This window comes from Cavia porcellus, unplaced genomic scaffold (assembly GCF_034190915.1).
Source record: "Cavia porcellus strain 051 isolate PalLab524CR breed Dunkin Hartley unplaced genomic scaffold, mCavPor4.1 scaffold_5, whole genome shotgun sequence".
Taxonomy (NCBI): Eukaryota; Metazoa; Chordata; class Mammalia; order Rodentia; family Caviidae; genus Cavia; species Cavia porcellus.
Genome location: NW_026947488.1, coordinates 45,266,105 through 45,286,931, shown reverse-complemented (window position 1 = coordinate 45,286,931; position 20,827 = coordinate 45,266,105). Strand labels below are relative to the sequence as shown.

General features: G+C 36.2%; 1 protein-coding gene and 1 pseudogene across 3 annotated transcripts in view; one reads left to right on the top strand and one right to left on the bottom strand.

Moving 5' to 3' along the window:
• Plcb1 (phospholipase C beta 1) overlaps window positions 1–20,827 on the top strand; it is a 690,621-nt gene that overhangs the window by 51,789 nt on the left and 618,005 nt on the right. The gene's annotated exons all lie outside the window — the stretch shown is intronic.
• Window positions 10,820–10,943, bottom strand: LOC111753491 (small nucleolar RNA SNORA40; annotated as a pseudogene).

Genomic DNA, 20,827 nt, shown 5'->3' with positions numbered 1-20,827 from the left:
CGAAAAGAGTGTGGTAAATAACTGCAACATATAAATTTAATATTGCCTAATGTTTCCACGTAACCACTGCTTTGTTCTCCATCTCTGTATATTTATATTACTTAATTCTCTGAGTGAGACTTATGCAATGTCTTATTTATTTTTTGGGTTATTTCACTTAGCATTCTGTCTTCTGGGTATTGTGTTCAGGATTTTCCCTGAGTGCGTTGATTGTAGCTGTGCTCATCACTGGGGAGGGGGAGATGAAGTGTGAGGCATGGGACAGGTTAATTCGTTTCACCATAGTAACCATGTGCGTATGTTTGTGTCTCGCAATACCCTGCTGTATGCTTTAAGCAAATACAGTAAATTTTATTTTAAAATGGTGCTACCTAAAAAAGCACGATGCATGTTTATTTTGTCGTTGTTAGGAGGAGTTTAGTGGTGTATAGAGACACATGACATTTTTGTTAGGATTTTATATAGAAGCAAAGATATTAAACTAGGGATATGGTTGCCTTCTGCCTTTACAGCCCAGGTGTTGGCAAGCAGAGTACCATCCAGTCATAGCAGGCACAATGTGATTGAATGTAATAGGATTTTCTATCACATTGCAAGATTTATCAGAACTGTAACATAGTCCTCATCCATCTATTCGTAAGAAGCATGGCCATAGCAATGTCTTTCGTCTTCAGCTGTCCAAATTTTGCACAGCTGTGTTATGCATGACAAGATTCTTCCAACCAATGTATCCTTTCGGCTTGGAAGATTTTAAGAACTGACAACTTCCTGCCTCTTTTCTAGTTGTCATCTGCACGATTTCTTAGAAAGCTCAGCACTTATGGAATGTGTTGCTTGGAAAATAGTTGCAACACTGAGGAAGGGGAGGCAGGAGAGAAGTGTAGTTTTAATAGAGTACATCAAGACCGAGGTCGTGAGGTGAAGCTGGTCAGTGTGCTCCTAGCATGTCCCAGGTTGATGGTGAACATGTATTGTCACTGGTTTTTCTTTTCTCATAGACTGCTATGTAAAAAAATGACAAATAGAAATTCTGTACGGTGACCGAAGCCAGAGTTTTTATGTAACTCAGACTTAATCTCTGAAAAGTTAAATTCAAATGCCAGGTGACACCAGTACAGGTGTGTTATTGAAGTATGTTTTGTGCTCACCCACTTTGTTCATTGTATGTATTCCTACTGCCCTTTTCCCTAAACCTGGTTAATTATTAAGCCTGTCAGAGGGTATGAACCACCTGAAATACTGAGATAAAAAGCTTCTTGATATTTCTTTCGGTACTTGCTGTTAGAAGGACTTAGTGTTATTTTTGTTTTAATATGCAAAGTGTTCCATTTTTATTTTAAAATAGCCTAATTTTTGTAAATGTCTATACTGTGATTTTGATATTGGAAATGCCTTCACTTTCCCCAAGACAAGTGAGATTTTGTAATTAGGTAGCTTAGTGCCTTCATATAACTCCGTGTTTGTAATGGTGCGGCAAAGTGAAGATTTCAGGCAATTATCTTGGCTGCTAGGCCACCAGATTGGTTGGTTGCCGTGTTTGCAGGCAAAGCAGGCCGGATGTTGAGACATCTACATGCATGTTAAGTACATAATGGTTCAGATTGCCTTCGAGTCTCAGCATTGTTCACTTACTGGTTGAGTTGAGTATTTAAAGGCAAGCATTAATTCTCAGGGGTCACTAGGGAACCATTTAATAAGTAACTAGAGGTCTGGAGATGATCATGTATTCCTCTAAGTGTGTTGCTTTTGTTACTGGTGCAGTTCACTGAAGGTCACTGTGTGTTTCAAATATTTAATGTCCTTTCCTAAGTGACCCCAGTCCAGTACAGAAGCAGGCTGATTTGTTATTTGTTGCCAGTCAGTGCACAGTAAGCTAATCAGGTTCATAGTATGTATATTCTGCCAAGAAAAAGCTGGTCAACAAATGTACCAGGAGATTAGAAAAGCCAGAATAAATCTGCACTGTTATAAAACAACTTTATTAGTTAAAAGTGTAGTAAGGATATCAGATGTGTGAATGACTTTGTGAATTTTTGTGACTTTTAATTTGGATATAATTCCAAATTTACAGCACATTTATAAGACAAAAAGCAAAAATACCTCACACTCATGTAAATTCACTGATTGTTTCTAATTTCTCGTATCTGCATTATCTGTCTATCTAACAAGCTATTAGTCTATACAGTTTTTTTCCTGAACCATATGAGGATAAATTACAAACATGATATCCCTTAAACACTAAATAATTCCATGGATGTATTCTAAGAAGAATGAATATTTTTTACATAGTCACAGTGTATAAATATCAAAATCAGAAAATGTAATAATGGTATACACATAGTATTATGAGTATGTGTATTTGTGAGTATGTGTTTAATAAATGATATTGTACAGATAGAAACAAGAAGGTGAAAGTGAGTGATTACAAGTCCAAAATTCTATAGATTAATTGCATTAGAACACTTTTTAGGACTCCATATTCCACTTCTTTACTATGTTAAATTTCTTGATTTGTAAATAGAATTTAGTATAAATATAGCTAAAATACAGTAAAAGCATGAGAAAGTACATCCAAACTAATGAGAACTGTTAACACACTTTACAGTGTCAGTGTAACAGTGTGAAATAAAGATAAAATATATCATTGATTTTATTTTTAAAATGCTATCCATTTACTCAGACTTTCTAATAGCAAGCTTCCACATTTCCCTGAAAATAAGACCTAGCTGGAAAATGACCACCTCAGAAAGTAGAGATCAAACTGCCAGTCACAATCAGCCCGTCCTTGTCTTCTCTGCCGTACAGAGGAGACCCTGAGAGAGACAGTAGTGATGGGGGGAAGGCAAGGAGAGGCTGACCCTGAGGAACAGTTTTGAGCTCCTGTTTTTAAGGATGGTTATTTCCAGGCTAGGTCTTATTTTCAGGGAGGGAGAGTATTGTAGCAATAATTTGGATGATTAAACCCTTCTTCCTGCATATGCCAAAAACATGCCTGCCCAGTATGATTGTGTGTTGTGACATAATCCCATGTTCATTTCTACAGGGGAGTCTGTGTTTCAAGTGAAGTTGCTAGGTCAGCTAGGAATTCTTCTGCCCATAAAACCAACTCAAAAGCCATTCATGGAGTGAACCATGGCCTGCATTTAAGGTGAACACTGGCACATTCACACAAAAGGTGGGTGAGTTAGTAGTGTGGCTTTCCTGAGAGGATGGCATAGAAGTGTGGCAGGGGAGGGTCCCTTAGCCTCCCTGACTAAGCATCTTGGCTATAAAGCAGCTGTGGCAGCACTGAGAGTTCTCAAACAGTGAAGAGATCACCTGTACCCTCAAGTCAGTGGAGGCTGGATGGGCATCCTGCCTAAGCCAGTAACGGCAGTAGGACTGCGCTTGTGTCACTTAAAAGCAGTAAATGTTACCTAAGTGGCACAAGTGTCAGTACTCAAGGACTGAGAAGTTGGAGATACTGCATTGGAGACAAATAGAGAAGACTCATGAAGAATTGGAAATGGAGTTGGGAAGGAAGAGAACAGTAATTGTGAAATAAAAATATATAGCTTCAGAGTAGCAGAGAGCTGCTGAGTAGTGATCTGTCAGACAGGGAGTGGGTCTGACATGGGTGTCAGCAGTCTCCAGTCTGTTCCAGTTTTCATGAAAATAAGACCCACACCAAAGCCTAACATTCACTTGGGAGAGCAGGCTGCCCCTAGTGGGTATCTAGTTACACGTAATGCTAAGTCATGTGCTTGTGTACTGTACATCTTACTGTAATGAAATCCAGCCCGAGAATTTCTGCCTTTGTATACAGAATTTATGACATGTGAAATGGTCTATAATTAAAGGATGACACAGAACATCCAGAAGAAAGAAAAAAAAATACTTAACATGTACTTTGTAGGAGAGGCTGTGTGAAAATAAGTGTGTCTGTTGGTGTTTGCCCGTGGCAGTGTAAGTCATTGTAACTCACATGGAGAGCAAATTGGCTGATGTCCCGTCACATTTATAAATATGCCCTTTGCCCCGGAAGTGAACCTTTTGTAATTTATCCTGACAACTCACTTTTATACAATATGGTAAAAGCAGAAAGTTGAAACCTAAGTTAACTATTTTACAGTAGAACTCAGTCAATAAACCCTAGTAGATCCAGCCATGGAATACTATGCAACTGTAAAAGCAAAGTTCAAAAGAAGAAGATGAGATGGAAGAAAAGGAGCAGGAAGAGGAAGAGGAAGAGGAGGAGAAGGAGGGATATACTGTATGTGCTGATTTGGAAATGTCTTCTAGGGGGAAGGCAAGAATAGTCTCTTTTGCATAAATTTGCCTTAGAGAAACTAAAAGAAGTTATGAAAAATGAATAAAAGTGTTTTGTGGTGGGTGGAAACTGACAGATGGAGACAGGGGTGGGTGTGAAAGTTTTCACTGGGTAAACCTTTTTATACTTTAAAAATCTGAAACTGTTCATGTACTAAACTGTTAATGAAAAAAAAAGATGGAGAAGAGGACCATTATGTTCTTACAGGAATGGAAAAGACTGCTAATTTTCTACTTCAACATCTATTCTCCTAGTGGTTTCAATTTAAACTGGAACATTGTCCTCTGGATTTAAAATAATACTTTCATAGCTTCCATTGCAGCTAAGGATAGCTGCGAGGCTAGCCATACGCAATGGGAAGTGTTCTGTGGTGCTTCTTAGGATTTTTAAATGGATCTTTAAGCCATAAGGGCCTTTTGGCTTTGCTTTCTTCCTCCTGAACATGAATTCAATGTTGAGAGTCAGCATATATCTTGGACAATGGAGAGGACTTTGATCTTGGGAGCCATAGACTAGGAGGGCAGAGAAGAAAGATAGAAACCTGATTTCTGCCAACAGGATGGGGCCGCCCTACTGCCAGCTCCTGGTTTTTCTTTCTTGAAAGTAAAACAGTTCTTTTGTATGCAACATTCTTATTTTGATACTTATGGTGCTGATTAGATGCTGGAATCAAATCCAGGATTGACTCTTAATTTGAATCATATTTTTCATTAAGTTTTTTTCTTTTATAAAATTTGCTGGGTGTTTACTTATATTTTTCCCTTACTTCTTCAAATCTTGAGGTTGATGTGTTTATGGCTCCTAATATGTATTGTTGGACCATCATGAGAGATGACTTTTATCTTTCATGGAGTCTCATAGTTTAAAGTGCCCTTATTGAAAAAATTCCCATAAAGGCATCCTGTCATTTTTCCTTCTTAAAATGGATGTATAGCTAAACTTTTAATATTTTATAAGCAGTTAGAACAACCATATTCCTTGTGTCAAGATAAATGTTCAGATTTTCAATCATGACATTAGGGAGGTAGGCATTACATTGATTTTAGAAAAGATGCACGTCAGTTCTATCACCACACTTATAATTCAGACAAAATGAGGAAAGATAATCAGTAGTAGGAAAACGAAGTTGGAATATATGAAATGCACTTTCAAAGTTTATGAGAGGTCAGCTGAGTTGGTAATGAGGACAGAAGTATTTTCATTCAAAACATCTGTAAATGTGACTGTGATGAATGTTTACTAAGCAAACAGCTTGTTTTTCTCAAAAAGATTTGGTATTAGAAGGTGTGTCATTTTCTCATTGCTGGGAGATTCGGACTCTCTCACATTAGCAGAGCAAAAGGAATTCTATCAGTGGTCATACAAGTACATCTGTCATATTTTAAGTATCCCCCTAAATCAGCATTACTCACTGAAAAGAATGTAATAATCCTACTGTGAAGCAGTTTTAATAGACTGAAAGAGTAAACAAATATGACTGGTGTTTCATAACATTGAATTTCTTTTCAGCCAGGGATGACTTCTTTAGGGTCTCTTGTGTGGATTCCACATACTCAGTAAAGCAGCCTTGCACTGCATTAAATAGAAGTCATATTTTGAAACAGTTTTTACATAACTCTTCTACATTATGGAGATGGGCTTTCACACATGCTATTAGTGAAAAAATGTTTTAGGAAAGCAAAGGAAAAAACCATTCCAAGGGAAAATGCTGTAAGTCCTCAACTTACAAATAAGTTCCATTCTGGGAGAACATTCCTATATGAGATTCCTTCGTAAGTCCACAAAGTGAGTTTGTACACTTTTGAAACAAACATACAATGTAGAGGGCAAACTCACTACTGCTCCCTACTCACTTGCCTACAACTCACTTCTTTCTTCACATACAAATACTGTATTTTTACTATTACAGTTAAGCTATATTTACTTTTATATTAAGCTATTTTTACTTTTACAGTTAACTTAAAATATGTACAACTGTAAATAAATCACTTTTCCTGCCTTAAAACAATGAGGTAGGCTTTTGAGCTACACTTTCAATTTGATTGCACCTACATTGTTTGTAATGCTAGGTCTGTCCCTATCTGTGAAACGTCAAGACTGGAATGTTTATAAGTTGGGGACTTACTGTAATATTTTTAAAGAGCTTAGAAGACACAGCAATGATTTGTCTTTATGATGCTCAAAATACAGTTCTGCTATTGACTGAATGTTTCTGCGTCCCCAAATTTAGTCATTGAAACAAATTCCCAAAACAATGATATTTTGAATTGGGACCATTTGGGCTCCACCCTCTGAACGTTTGTATGCCTTTAGAAAAAAGCCTCCGTAAGCTCTCTTGCCCCCTGCCATGTGAAGATACAGACAAAGATGACCTTCGACAGAATCAGATACCTTACCTGATATCACATTTACCTGGATTTTGGACTTTCCAAGTTCCAGAACCAAAAGCAATAACTTCCTGTTGTTTAGAAGGTAGCCAAGATGCTCCATTTTTGGAGTAGTCCACATGGACTGACATCATCTGTTTTGTGCTAGACTCATGGAGTTGGAGACAATTGGTTCTGGATGTCATATAGCTTTGTAAGGGAGCCTTATAATGAATAGATTCTGCTAATGAAAGCTGAGATAGGAGCCATGGAAGGGCAGTAGGCCAGTCTGGGAGATGTGGCATGAAGGATCCAGATGCATACTGGTTTCAGAGAGTCCAAACAGCCAGGAGCAAGGAGGAGATAAGTTCCAGTAAAGTGTAAAGGTGCCTGGTGCTCTAAGTATACGAGTCCTACAAAGCTTTGCAGTGTGAGCAAGTATCTTTTCTTCCAGCTGTAGTTTTACAGTGTGAGACCAGTGAACGTGCAACCCAGAAAGCAAGGGAAAAGGACAGGAGAGGTGGTAGGAGAGGAAGGTGGGGAGGTGAGAGACCTTAAGGATTCTCTTCTTTAGCTTCTGGTCTGTGGGAAGCCATGGAAAGGTTTGGGAGCCACAGGCCTGGGAGAAACAAGAGTCACAGCAGAGTGGATGCCTGAAACTAGTGAGGAGAATATCCAATGGGAGTTGAACTGGGAGAAAGGGAGGGGGATGGAAGAGATGACAAAGAAAAACAAAAACCAACCTATTTGAGGAGAACAAACTCCATAGGAATGGATGATGTGTTGGATAAGTTTATTTTGGTCATTATAACAATGATCAGAAAGTAATATTTCTTAATCTTTTGTTTTGAAATAATTTTAGATTTATATGTTAAGTGCAAAGATACAGGGCAACTGTAATCATCTTTATCTAGCTTATCCTAATATTACCATCTTAGATAATCATGGTATGATTTTAAAAACCAAGAAATTAGCCTTGGTACAAAACTAAGCTAAAATCCAGACCTCAACCAAACATCACCCTTTTGTTAGAGGATTTTTTTCCAGTATCCAATCCAGTATTCCATCGTACATTTAGCTGTCGTATTTCTTAGTCTCTTCAAACCCATGACAGTTCCTCAGTCTTACCCTGTCCTTTATGTATTGGTCAGTGATTCTGAAGAATTCTCTTTCCTCTTGAATTTGTCTGATGTGTTCTCTTGAATAGACTGAGTTTCTACAGTTTTGGCAAAGACAGTAGAAGTAATTCTTTGCCCTTCCCAGTGCATTGTATCATGGAGAATATTTCAAAGTATCCTTTGGCTGTTGGCTCTTTGATTTGTCTCTATCTCGAGCTTTGCATCATTACTGAGTAAGCATTTGTTGACTTGGAATTTTAGCTGCTCATTCTCCATATTGCTCACAAAGGTGTAAAATAAGGAGAGAAGCATGAAATGCTAACATTTAGTCTGATGCTTTTTTCCTGCATATGTAGAAAGTGTGATTAAAGTTCTGCATCTGAATGTTACAGGTGCTTTTAGAATTTGGTTTGGGAAGAGGGTGAAGCTGTTGGACTGCGGTGGAGTTAGAAGGACAGTGATCTCCCTCCAGGACTGGGGGTTTCCTGCAAGCTTCCTTTGCTGCTTTTCTGAGAAGTCTCTTCCCTGTTGCAGATGGTTGGAGGCTGTCGTACCCAGGGAAAAGCAATGGCCGAGGGATTCTCTTACCTACGTCCAGGATGAGCTTTAGCTCCTAACTCCTCTGTGAGGAAGGGAGTGCAGAGGATCTTACTCCTCATCTCTTGTCTTTCCCTTTCACTTACTGCCCCAGAAAGTGAATGCAGGGAGCTGTCGCTTGTCAGAGGAACTTATTTCAGAGCAGTTTGACAGTGATCAAAGCCTTTGTTCCCTCAACTATTTTTCACATGTGAAGAACTGAGAGGTCATCTGTACTTTCCGCACATAACTGAAAATTGCATTAAGTGAGGGAAAAACAAGAGAACATCTTTTAATTTTATGATGATATGGTAAATACTGTATAAAGTTGCCCTAAAATTTCTGATAGACAAATGGATAAATGGACCCCCCCCTACACACATACACACACCTGCATGTACATGCACATGCATGTGCACATGCGGTGGGATCTACTATCTGAAAATTAGCATTAAATCTGGGAATATAATTACAGTTTAATTTCATTGTGTATGTGCCTAAACATATTTATTAATAAAATGAACTTTGATTTGCCAAAAGTAGGTAATGAGTCTCTCTTCCCATGTTCACTGTGTGCAGTAAGTCCTGATGTCATCTCCATTTAGAGAAGTTTTCTCCTGTGTGCAGCCACTCGAGGGCAGCTGAATGCATTGCCTAAGCTCACATAGCTGCTGCATGGAGAAACTAATTCAAAGCCAGGAAATGCGCTTTAGAAGGTATGCATTTACTGCTGCATTTGATTATTGATTACAAAAATCTTTATCTTGAACATTAATGCTTTGTCAAAGAATTTTCAGATATCTCTTCTCTGGGAGGATTTTCTGTTTTCTTTTAGCACACACAGGCTGTCAGCACCATTATATGGCCCACTAGTATAGTCAAGTTTTTCAGTCTCTTTCTTCCTGCATTTTTTTTTCACAAATACGCTTAATAAATTGACTCTTACTGTTGTGCCAAAGAAGATAGACATTAGCATTTCTTTCCACAAATCTTGAGTGAAATTTTTACATTCTGAGCATGAGATTATACAGAATTGATTTCTGTGTTTTGTGTGAGATAGGAGCTTTGTTATTACCTATCTGTTTATAGAAATATATGTCAGCTCAATAATATTTATTAATGTTATTAAGGCTTTTTTTTGGTACCCACAATTGAACTCACGATCTTGCCCTTGGCAGGCAGGCTCTGTGCCACTGAGCTATATCCTTGGCTTTATTAAGACTTTGACTTTCATATTTTATTTGCTTCTAGTTCTTTTGAAATTTTATTATCACAGAAAATGAAATCATTTTGTTTATTACTTTTTCAAATTGTTTATCCTAGTATGCAGGAATGCTTTTGGATTTAGAATATTGATCTCCTCCATCAGTGACCTTGGTCAACTAATCTGTGTAATTTAATAGTTCCTTCTGAAGATTATGTTGGACTTTATGTAGAAAAGTGACCGATTTATAGTTTATACACGATTGTATTTTTTTCAAACACTTTTACCATTTAACGTTCCTCTTATCATCTTGAATCATGCCTCTCATGTTATATTAAATAAAGTCAGACCTACTTGGACCTGTGTGTTTTCTTTGATTTTAGATGAGGTACTTCTCATGTTTTAATACTAAACATGAAAATATGTTTTAGATTTTTGAAGATATTCCTGGATAGAATAAGGAAGTTCTTTTGTATAATGATTTGGTAAGGGCTTTAGAAAAATTATACATGAATGTTAAGCTTTATCAAATGACTCTACTGAATATATTGAAATAAACTTTTTTTCTCTCATATGTTAGGCTACATGCCAATAGCAGCCTTCTGCAATCTGCTTGCTAATATTTTATTTTGCTGTTATTTTCAGAGGAGACACAGCTCCTGGATTATTATTATTTTCTTATATTTTCCTTGTTCAATATTCCCTATCTTCACAATATAAATTGATGAGAAATTATGTTTTTTATCATTTAATGTTTGTTAGTTTTCACTTCTCAAATATTTATCTTTAGTCTTTTGTCTTTTTATTATTAAAAATTGTGCTAATTTTAATCTGGTAATGTACTACTTATTACATCTGAACAAACATGAGCCAAACACTCACACTGAGACATATCTTTTAACTCCAGACCCCAACATTCTCAAGACAGAAGCCTGTAAGGAAGAGGGGCAAAGCTATCTTCATATGTCACAACATGAACATTGGAATACTGACTTAATAAAGCTGAGATTTGCCCCTGTCCTGTGCTGTCTAATTATTAACTTACAGTCTGGGAACCAACCTTAATGTTTGTCAATCCCCATCACTTTACGTGTATTCAGTACCATGATTTTTTGTTTTTGTTTTGTTTTCTGAGCAGGATCTTACTCTGTAGTCTGGGCTGGCCTTAAACTTTTGCTCTGCTTGCTTTTGCTCAGCCTTTGGAGTACCAGGATCACAGGCATGCAGCACCGTGCCTGGCAGCAGTAATAGTTCTCCTTACATGTATCAAAAGCTGCATTGAACAATAAGTTCTAGGTTGGAAAAAAAGGATTTTTTTTCACCTGTCTAAATCTTTGTCTACAAGTCCAACAAAAACAGAACAAAGAGTTAGCCCTGTCTTGTTTATTATACTTCTCAAGAAATAGTCTCTTTCTCAATATTATAAAAATTGTTAAATCCTTTTTTTCTTGTATTTTGATAGTTTTAGTTTTTAACCTTTAAATTTTAAATAAATAACACTGGCTCTACCATATATATGATGATGATGATAAGGTTATAGAATTTTTATTTTAAAACCAGAGGGAAAAACATCCCAAGCTGTTTTTAGCAAAAATCTCAAGCATATTCTTAATGGACCCAGTTGGGTAACCAAGTGAATTGCTAAAGGTTTCAGGCTTAAAACAAACCCAAGATTTGACAATATGATTTCGTCCTTAATACAGAAGTAAGCCTTTTCCTCAAATGATAACTAGACAAGAAAATTTAATCTGAGAATCTTTTCAGCTCTACTACATAGCTATAGCAGTTGGAATTCCCAAGCATGCTGAAACAAATTATGGTTAGCCTGAGGAAAAAAAGCGATATTTTATAGCATCTACCTCTGGTGCAAAGTTTATTCTTATAGCTTTGCAATGAATGATTCTGCCAATAGTGTGATTTTAAAATCAATATTGAATAAACTTAAAGGAAAAGTTAATATTTTTAAATGAACAAAGCCTTGAAGAATACAGTTTTCCTGCAGCATTCATGAAGGGACATGGCATTGCTGCCTATGCTTGAACTCCTTTATTCCTACTTACATTTAATACATATTTTTGAATGAAAGTTTCCAATATTTATTTATTTTAGTATTATGCTTTTTCCTAGCTAGTATATTCAGGAATAGTTGGGAATGTTGCTTTCCTTCTTGGTGTTTAGTTACTTATTCTTTTATTCTTGTTAGCTTGAATATTGTGCTGTTTAAAGCTTTGTCCATGTATACATTGGGTTTGCATGTCCCTGCTTGAACTCAATACATGGTCTATTTCTATAGTGCTCTTTGGATACGATGGTAGATATACCACACCCAAATGAAAGAGGCAGTTGTATACTTGTTGGATTGCTCTATATAGTGTCTGCACTACATGTAAGAGGCTGCTTGTGTTTCATTTAGTTGAATAACACATGTTCAGAGAACATCGCATACCAGGCAATACACTGTGTCCCAGGGCTTCATATGGGAATAAAGACTTTCTGAAAGGACTTGAAGAGGCACATCAATGTCAGAAAAGGAAATGATTGATGTTCCAATATCATAAGCCATGTGTAGAAGGAGCACAGAGAAGGAAGCAGTTAGTTTGGCGAAGATTCAGGAATCAATGTGGAGGCAGAAATGAGGAATAAAGGGGTTAGACCTTGAGCAGAAGTTTATTTTAGTAGAAGGAGGCCTAAGCACTGAAACATGAGAGGTTTTTACATCTTTGGAGAATGGAGAAGAGCATAGAGTATATGGAGACTGTTGGGGAAGGGCTGCACTGGGATGGTTCATCAGTCCTGCTTTTCATGTAAGTTAACCTGGAAGAAGCATGTAAAATCATCTACAATTTGGAGACATAAAGTCCTCTATGGAGTTGAGAGTGCAGCTCAGAATCTGAACATTGTTAGGAGTAATAGGAACATGGGCAAGAGACAAGAATAAGAAAGAAGTGATGACCTATTCAGTGTAAGAAATAAGGAAGGTAAAGACAGAAAGATGATATGGAATGGCCTAGTTTGTGTAACCAGATAGAAGGTGATTCCTTAATGGAACAGGGAATTAGGATGAATAAATTCTTTGCTTTTGCAGTGTGGTGAGGAGAAAATGATAGTGAATTTGATTTTGCAAAAGCCATACTTGAGGAACCTGAAGAAAGAGATATTTAGGTGAAATGTCAGTCTGCATGGGGAAAATGAGTTTGGAGCACAGAAAAGGGTGGGGAGTAGATGCCACTAGGTGTCACTAGGACATGCCCAAGGAGTAAAGACTGGGAGAGGATGTTTATCTGGACAGAGATGCACAGGTTGATAGACAGAAATTTGTAAAAGGTATGATGGGAGGGTCCATCCTCGTGACCAGTGTGATGCAGGAAGACAACTTGGATGAGAGAGGGCCTCTCGGAAACAGAGGGACAGATTTCACAGATTGAAGATGGGAATTGTTCCGTCAGTACCCTAACTTCTTCATCCTTCCATTGCGGGGGTGAAGTAAGTGCCTTAGTCTTGCAGGATTCAGGCTTTCTTGCTTAAACTGAGTAGCCTGGTCATTCTTACATTCCTTATTGCCTTCTGTTTCTTTGTCTTTGAATTCCCCTCTGAGTGCTTCCTGGGATAACCTGCTTGGGATCAAATCCTTACATCACAGTCTTACCTCTGGGGTGAAATAGACCAAAGACAAGTGAAAGTTTGTAGTTATTACTGTTGTTTTCTTCCTACGAATGGAATGGGTTAGAAAGAAGATCAATTGTGGAAAGAGTAAATTTGGAAGTGATGGGGTAGAGAAAGAAGTAAATAATAATGGTTCTCTAAGAACTAAAGGAGATAGAATTGAAAGATTAGAGATGACTCATACCATGAGCCACACAATGTCAGAGGAACTAAATGAGTTGGAGTTGGAATTGGATGAATAAGGACTGTTCATTGGCTGACCTGCGAAGGAGGAATTGGAGTGAAGGTCTGTAATATTTATGATGCAGTGTGATTGTTCTCGGTCACTTCTTTTGGAAAGAGACAGAATTGTTTATAGAACATACACCGATTCAAAAGCATCCTGGATAGTCCATTCAGCCTAGGTCTGATGTCATTATTCATTCAACAAGTATTTATTAGACACATATTATGTGTCATCCTCCCAATGTGTCATAAATGTCAGGGTTTGCTTCTACTATCTTGTCTCCTTTGCTGTTTACTTGACAGCAATGGTAGCTTCTACTTCTCTCACATTGTACTAAGTCAGTTTACTTTGCTTTTGCTGTTGATGGTAATAAATTGTTATCCTAGAAATAGGTTTTGAATTTAAACTCAATATTATTCCTTAAATTCTTTGTAGTAAAATCTATTGAGTATAATAGTCAGAAAAGACAAAGTAAAGAAATTAAAATTGATAATTTCATAATAGTGCTATGAAATATAGCAGGGATCTTGAAGAGGTTTAATTACTGCTCTAGAACTTGCTAAAATAAAGAATAATGATTTCTTTCTTGTCTGATTTTCTTATCTGAGTTTTCTATGGCTTCTAACTTTATTTGTATGTGTATATTAATGTAATTGAAGGTCTTTTAGATAAAAATACATCTAAAGGATTCTTGCTAAAAAGAAAAAAAAATCAAATTTGAAATTTGCCAACCTTCTTGATCGAATTACTGATTTATTGAAAATACTGAGAAGAGAAATATGTTACCAAATAATACAGAATATAATTGGGCCTTACTATCCCATAGGAAATAGGGAACTTTTTGGACAGTTAATTATGTGTAGTTAACATATACATTGCAAGAGAAAATAAGACAGAAGGAGAACGCGTGCACACCATTTCAATCACTTGCAATTTATAACATTTTTTAGATTGAAATTTTAATAAGTATTATAACACATAAAACAAATTGAACCCTGAGTAGTGGATGACATTTAGGAATTATGGTTAATTTTAAAAGATATTTTATTTTGGGAAGAAGAGAAGCATGCCTCCATAGATACAATCTAAATTATCTAATGATAGAATTATATTATGTCTTGTGCTTGATTCAAGTGAAGTTGGGGAGAAGGAGAAAGAGACCATGTAGAAGAGGCAGGGAGCCAAGGGAAGAGGATTTTTCAGGCTGGTTTATAACTTTGAGTAAGCATTATACTTTCTGTTTATTTTTATGCATGCTGAAAATTATACATGATAGAAACAGGTAAGTTGCATTTAAAAATGCATAACTATGTTGCTTATAGTGTGCAGGCAAGATGTGATTTACTTTTCTATTAAAAAAAAAAAAAAACTTTTGTCATATAAGAGCCTGGTTTCTTAAATTCACTTATTTAAAAGAAGTAAGGTTGAGCCAGTTCAGGAATCACTTCAAATCATCTTAGGATAAGCTTTTCTTTGCAATTGTACATCTGACATTTGCTCAAAGAAGAGAATGTGAAAGGAACTTATTTCTGCATGCTTTTGGCCTTACCTATGACTTATGTAGATGCTCATACCTTGGGTTTTCTTTTTTTTAGTGAAAATTCTTCAAACATTTTCTGTCCTTCTTCCATCTGCCTATTATCTGTATTTAAATTTTAATCATTGGTGTATATTGGCAACATTTTTAATAAGATGACTAAAAGGTCACACCCCTCAGTTAGATTCATTTAGTTTCAGAACTGCAAGATCCAATAAAATGAAGCAGAATATCAAGTAATTTAATATTAGAGTTTGAAGGCATTGCCGTCATTGTTACATTTTTAAAGAAAATGCCCTCGGTGCCTTTGAACTCATTACAGTTTTTCATATAACAATAAAGTAAAATTAATAAAAATCATTTTTGGATTTTAATCTAGATTTGCTTCTGCTAAAACTAATAGGAAGCATAAAATACTTATTTTATCTTAAGTAACACGGTAAATTCTTAGTTAATTTTATCCCTATAAACAGTAAATGTTGAGAATCATCAGTACTGCTATGTTGGATCATATGGACATACCCTGAGAAAATATTGCAAAAGAAGAAAAAAATAAATGTGTGCCAAGATAGTCACTATAGTATTTTCAGGACTGAAATGATTAGACATGAGTGAAATTGTAAAACGTCACAAAAAGTGAAGAGGTAAATGGTGGTGTTTCAGTGACATGAATTTTTGAACTACCATGAGAATAAAAGTTGAAAAATGAAGCAAAATGAAAATATGTGGGTAAAAAAATCAGAGAAGTACAAGCAGATTAAAGCACTGTGCCTTTATCCTGATAGTAATTATGCAAAATATGCTAGTTTTTAGATAAAGACTAGAAGAAACATTCAAAGCTGAAACATTCAAAGCTGTTGCATTAATATTAGTATTGAGGGTGATGTTTTTCTTTAAAATTTCTTTTTGCTGTTACAGTGATATTGATAAAACCTTTTTAAAAAGTTTAGAGAATAAAAAAATAATTCAACCCTGAAAAACAGTTCTAGAGGGGAAGAATATGGAAGACTGAAGTCTTGATTAAACCTAATAAATGCAATGAATGAATTGCAATGGACTGCAAAGTATTTTAAAGCATCATTCGTGTTGTGGGGGGTAACACAGGGCTTCTGTCCTCCTTCAACAGAGAAGAGAAATGGCACAGTAAATCCTACATGCTCACTCGCCATGACACGTTGTATCACTAAGAGGATGAGCATCCTGAAGTGTCCTGTCCAGTGCTGGCCCCAGAGAGTCACTTACTGAAAACTATGGAAAGCCTGAAGGGACACCCTTGTGAATATGGTGCTGTATTTGTAAATGTGGTGCTTCTCCAAAATAGTACTTTCTTGTGCATTAATTTTACCTCAATATGTTAAGCTCTTGTTTTGATAGCTGCTCCCTTCTTCACCTATATTAAAACTTTTACATTGTAGGTAAGTGTGGTCAAGAAGAGCTAACTAACCTAAAGTCTTGCTCTTTCCAAGTTCTTGTGGTTCTGCTGGTAGGAGGAGCCATGGGGGGAGAGAGGCTGGGTTTTTGTTAAGGGTTACTGCACTGGAAGGCACTTTCAGAACATCTGAGTATTTGCTTCCTATTGTTAGAATCTCAGTGAGTAAACGGGTATTTGGAATAACCTTTTGGTAACTATTTTAATTTTTCTTGTTCTCTGTTTATTAGACATACTATAAGTCTTGTCATATGGTCCCAATGATTGGACAATAGACTCAAATAAATTCTTGGGAATCTGGAACCAAAAGAAAAGTCTCACATGACTGAATAGAGTGGTCTGTCTGTCTTTCTTTCTTTCTTTCTTTTTTCCTTCCTTTCTTTCTTTACTTATTTCTATATTTATTTTTACTACATAACTAAGATGAAATGAGTACCAATGAAGTGCTGGCTGCTTTTTAAAAAGGAAATAGGGCAAAAAATAAAAATAAAAAAGGAAATATTGGACAGAACCTTTGATAAGGGCCAGCAATGGAAGCTGAAGGGAGGAGGTGATCATTTTTATATTTATCAACAAACCATACATATGTTTGGTTCATTCCAGTGCTGGGATATTGTTCCTGAGAATCATATATTATCTAATCTCTTGTTTATATAATGTATTTTTTCAGGGTAATCAAAGGGTTTAACAGATCTTATCACACTGAGCACACAGAAGTCTAATAAAACATGGAGATCTGTGACGTGTCATTACACCATGTGGCATAATCTTGGAGTTTAATGATGTTGTCCCTTCCCCAATGATGGGGTGAATTCCACACCTTTGGTTGCACATGTACTAATACAAAGAAGTTTGTAAATTGAGTTATCAAATGAAGACTAAAAGCGTTTTTTCATTTCATGATTTTAAAAATAATTTAATAAAAAGAAATCATTATTTTAAAATAACAGAATAATATACAGAATTACATACAGAACACCTATTTATTTTTTTTATTTCTTTTTATCAGTGCTGGGGATCGAACTCATGACCACGCGCTTGCAAGGCAGGCGCTTATGCTGCTGAGCTAAATCCCCAGCCCTCAGAATACCTATTTCAATTGATAGACTCTTAAAACCAAAGCTGCAAATCATTTTTGTTAAATAAAACAGTAATGAGAAGAAGTTTCTGTTGTAATAGTAACATTTTGCTCAGCTGTTTTCTTGATTCTCATACGGAAGTTGCTGATGAGAGAGTCAAGATGATGATAAGGTATTTGGGTGTTTGTTTCTAAAAAAAATAAAATCTTGCCTGGCAATTCTTCTTGGAGAGGATGATTAATAGTGGTAGAGATAACATTAAAGAAAACCATGGCCTTTCAGAGATGGCCACCTTGACCATTGGAACTCTGTCTATTCTTTTAATTAAACTCCAGGGCAGAAGAAAAAGGACTTTTTTTCCTCCTCAAAATATGTATTGAGGTTATACAATGTGTTTAACCTTGGAATTTGTCAACAGTCTTAGAACAAACCAGTTTGCAATTTGTCACTTCAGTAACTGAATGACTGTTACATTGTGAGTGGAAATAGGAAACAGCTTTTTTTTTTTACAGAAATACAACTTTATAGATAGTATAGAGCTACAAAAACAGGTAGTAATCAAATCAGAATGGATATCGTGGTGAATCATTGCCATTTTCAGTATAGTTGTCTGTACTCCTCAACTTGTTGCCATCAACCTTACAGGTTTTGAATAAAATCTGTCAATAATAAGCAGCAATCAAACAAGTCAGATTTAACTAAGATCAGTAATGATATAACAATATAAGTCATACATGGATCCTGATTGAGTTAATAGGGAATTAAAGATATCCCCCATGCTATGGAGAGCTGTCCGTGCCCCTCAGATCCAAACTAGGACAGGACGAGTTCCAACCAAGCAGAGTGGTGTGAGTAATAGAGGTTTTAATTCCTGATACACTATTAGCTATATTTTCTGCTGTTTTTGGGGTTTTTTTTTTTTTGAGGACTATTCCCCTCTTTTACTCCCCCAGAATGAAATTTCTTGGTGAATTTATTCTTAGAGGAGTTACTTATTGTCTTCAAACAATGAGGACGTGTTAAATGCAATTTAGGAAAAGAAAAAAGATGAAATCTTAAGATAATTTTACTCTGGTATAGTATAGTTGTTTCAAAGGGCTCTTCTACTTCCCTACGCTTTAATTTTGGTTGTTTATTTTTAAATTACAAAAGTAGTACTTGCTTATGTGAAAGTGTTTGATAAGTTTTATATCTAAATAGATGTATGGAATTAAAAAATAATAGTTATATCTAATCTCTGATCCATCTGGATGCCATCATTGTGATTAGCTTTGATTTTTTTCATAAAGTGATGTCTGTCTACACCTCGGAGTTGTAGTTTTCACTCATGCAATTTGCAGGACATGTTCTGGATATAATCGAACTAGAAGCTTTACCTTCTTTGCTAGAGAAAGTCTGATTTCTTTTTCAGCTCTATAGACATGTAAGTATGCACTGCTATGATCCTCATTTCATTTCTGAATTCTGCATATAAGAGCGAAGAGTCACAAACCCTGCCAACTGTTTTTGTTGTGGTGCAGTGACTCTCTGTTGCATGTTTTCCATCTGCTTCCCTTTTGTCGTTCTGGGGCCACCCCTCAGGATGGACGCGTTCAACTTTGGAAGTGGAGGTCAGAAGAGGCAAGTTTGCTAAATGAAGATTGGGAGCTTTTCTATTGCTTTGAAGCTGACTCTGAACTTGGGAAGGCTACAGGCTCCTGGTGAAGGGGTCTCACCATACTCCTTTGCTTAGTGCCCTGGAGGATTCTTTTCCAGAGCCCTTTAACAAGATTCTAGTTGGTAGCAGGCAGCCTGACTTTCCTCTGATGTGGAAAAGGGTACCAGTGAAAGGAGAGGAAACAGCTACAGGCCCTGGAAAAGTCTTTCCAGATTGATGAGACTGAAACCTTGCTAGAATTTATTACCTTACAATTCTCCACAGTCAAGTTTCTCTTGGAAAGTTTTAGTATGAACTGCTATGTCCGACTGGATAATACCATTGTAGATATTTTTGGTGGAAGAGTTAGTTACTAAGAAAAAAATACCAGCAGTGATTGGTTACAATTTTAAATCAATTTGAACTTTTAAATTCTCTATGTGTAATCATACTTCTGCTCCTTAACTTGTGATGAGATCACATCCCGATAAAACTTTGTCAATTAAAAACGTTCTCAGTTGAATATTCATCCAGTTCACCTTACCCACTGTACATCAGAGCTTCAAAACAGAGCATATTGTAGACTGCAGCTGTTTCCTCCTGGGGGCGGTGAGGCTGCCTGGAGCCTGCAGCATTGTGAGAGGATTGAACCACGCATTGCCAGCATGTTCAAAAACCAAAATTCAAAATTTGTAGCTTCTGATTCTAATGAATGTTTTGGACTTGTGCACTATTGTAAGGTCCAAAAATTGCAAGTGTTTGGACATATGTATTGACATGAAATTGTAGAGGTATGGATTATAAAAGCCCTTGAGAAGAGGAATGGGTGCAAAACTATAGGTATTAATGATGGAGACAAATAGGAGAATATTAACCTTATTGTTTCTGGTTGCTGATTATTTAAATTTTACTTAGTTTCATATTTTAGAGTGGAATATAGGTTTCACTCCACTTCCTGTGGAAATTATTGCAATTCTCTAAACTAAGATTGGAACAAATTGTAAAACTCTCTCAGTGTATCAGTTTTCTTAAAATAAACCATTAAAAGCAGTTCATTATCTATCATTCTATCCTGCGTTAAAATAAAAATCTGTTTTCTAGGTCAATCTTCATTAAGCTATTAATATCTTTTTTATGTTTTATGACTTTTAATTTCCTTTATTAGCAACTGCAGGTAGCTGAAACATCAATGTCATTATTTCTAGTATTAATTGATATGTTGATTTCTTATTAATGACATTTTGTCCCAGAGTCAACAGTTCATCATACATAGATACAAAGAACATACTCAACATACCTACATGTACTTAACCATACTAATGTTTTGACTTTGCATCTGGTCAGGAATGTGTTTGTTTTTTATGACTTTAACTGCAACACAGCTCATGATTTTTCACAAGGTCACTAGCAATATATTTAGAAAAGCCCAGATTTGTTGGGTGTAGTGGTGTACGCCTGTAATCTCAGAACTTGAGAGGCTGAGGCAAGAGGATCACTGCAAGTTCAGGCCAGGCTGTACTACATACACAGTGAGACACTGCGTTAAAAATTTTTTTGTTTTGTTTTGCTTTATTTATTTCAGAAAATAAAAAACTCATCAACATCATTAAATGAGATCTCAGTTTAGTAAGTTCAGCACAGAATTTGAAATTTTGTGTCAGCATACTAATGCATATATAGCTTC